General features: G+C 38.2%; 1 non-coding gene across 1 annotated transcript; it reads left to right on the top strand.

Moving 5' to 3' along the window:
* The first annotated feature begins 1,553 nt into the window (after nt 1-1,553).
* Nucleotides 1,554-1,623, top strand: LOC148021893 (small nucleolar RNA SNORD36). The gene has a single exon (XR_015694500.1). It is a non-coding gene; the product is annotated as a small nucleolar RNA SNORD36 (small nucleolar RNA).
* The last annotated feature ends 450 nt before the right edge of the window (nt 1,624-2,073 follow it).

Here is a 2,073-nt window from a genome sequence, read left to right as displayed (position 1 = left end):
CTATGTTGATGTCATACATGTATCTACGAGGAGACTTGTTAATTCCAGATGAGGTGGATATGGCATGGTATGTGGGGGATGTGGTACTACAAGCTGTTTTGTATGTCAACCATTTGGAGTTGCGCATAGTTGACATGTTCCAGAGTTACTCCTCCAAAGTGGCTGATTGTCATGATAATTCCTGGCATCCCATGATTGATTCTGTGGTCCTGAATCAAAGACAAAACACAGCTCCTACCTCTGCCCAGAGTACTAATCAACTGAAGATGGATCTCTTAGCCTATCTTTCAAAACATAATCCCTTTGATACTACCTTCTTTAATGCCTATCATAGATGATGTCTCTTAGGACCTTCTGTTCCTACCCTCCTCTATTACCAACAAATGGCTCACTGATATGCTCTATATCTTTCCCTTTGTCAATCTAATTCCACCACTATTTTACCCCTTCTTTTCCAACCTTCATCTTTCTCTCAAATTCCCATTTTTACATACTGTTCCTTTATTGAGGATAGGGTATTTTCCCCTTCTCCACCATGTCCTTCTCCATCCATTCATGTACCCTCTACATTTCCTATTTATCAGTTAACACCCTTCCTTAGTGATTCCCTCCAAATTTTTGCCACTCCTTCTTTAACCTTTTCTTCCTTTTATGATTTTGCCTATCCCTCACTTCATCCACTTTTCCTTATTCCATTACCCTCTCCTAACACTTCTATATCTCAACCACCTCAGTTGGTTAGTGACTGTGACGGGTTTGATAATCAGATTTCCAGAAGAAGGGGATGGAGTTCGGATGATTCCCTTACAGGACCTCAGATCAATTGGCTAGTAATTCCAGGAGAATGGACAACTTCCAGTCAAGCTTATTAGAACTATGTTCATTTTGCTCAGCAGTATTCACAGTCTGCCGATCCTTCAGTGAGATTAACTGCTCACTTTGCTTGGTACTTGGCGTATATGCATAGGCACTCTCATAATGATTCCAAGCCTATTCCAAAGTTGTGCATGAATGTCAATGTGAGCATTGATTCCCAGTAGCAGGATATATTGTATTTTCATGCCCTTTGTTTGCCTAGCAGATACTTGGTCCTGTTGGAAAGGATGTGCTGTCTTCAGTTTTTTCAAAATCCTCCCAAAACCTTTGTAGATGAATCCTTGTCTATGGATCGTTTCCGACAACATCAATCTTTCAAGAGGGATCATCTTCATTGATACCTTTCCAATGTATGGTGGAAGCTTTTTAATGAAAATCTCTCTTTTTGAAGGAGTCATTCAGATGGTTGTGTTGTATTAGTGTTTGTGTTGTGAGTTCATTTATGTAAAATGAACGTGGTGGTTTCCTATTGGATTGGATTTCATGTGTGCGAGCTACATTTTGGAGAATTGTGGTGTTGAGGTCGTGGTTGGAGAGTTGAAACTGATGCTGATGAAGAAGAAGCAAACTCTTATATCCTTTACAAATTTGTTGTGATTTTCAGTTTGATAAGAAGTGTTAATGTATAAAGGGTTTTCCTTTCTTTGTATTTTTATATTAGATACAAGTTATAAGTTGGGGTCGTGGTGGATGGATTTTTTTTGAAAAGATATTGAAGATTAAAGTTGAGCTTTTTAAATGACCTTGTATTCCCTTTTTCTTGGGTTGCGAGGACGCTTCCTTATTAAGTGTGGGGATATGTTGAGTGTTGAAATGACATGTTTTTTGGCTGATTTTTGTTGTTTTTGAGAGCTGAATGGTTGATTTTATGAGATGATTGATTGATTTAGAAGTGGTTTGAGATTGTTTTGGATGATATTGATTGTGTTTTAGAAGTTCATGATGTTTATCAGTGGAGATATGTGGTTCTGTGATGTTCTGATAGGTTCTGATTGGTTATGTATACCTTCTATTTTGTTCTGTTTTGGTCTGTTTTGTTCTGATTGTCTTCTGTAAGGAGGGATGGAGTATTGATTGATGAAGATTGAGATCTTGTGAAAGTTTATTGAATGGTTTGTGAGAGTTTGGAATGGTTTGAGTATGAGTTATGTGGTTTTGATGACCTTCTGTAACCTTCTGTAGGTCTTCTGTAGAGCC

This window comes from Lygodium microphyllum, chromosome 17, assembly GCF_053477565.2.
Source record: "Lygodium microphyllum isolate KBCC chromosome 17, Lygodium_microphyllum_v1.1.10, whole genome shotgun sequence".
In the NCBI taxonomy this organism is placed as follows: Eukaryota; Viridiplantae; Streptophyta; class Polypodiopsida; order Schizaeales; family Lygodiaceae; genus Lygodium; species Lygodium microphyllum.
Note: the sequence above shows the minus strand (reverse complement) of the source record. Positions and strands in the feature narration are given on the sequence as shown.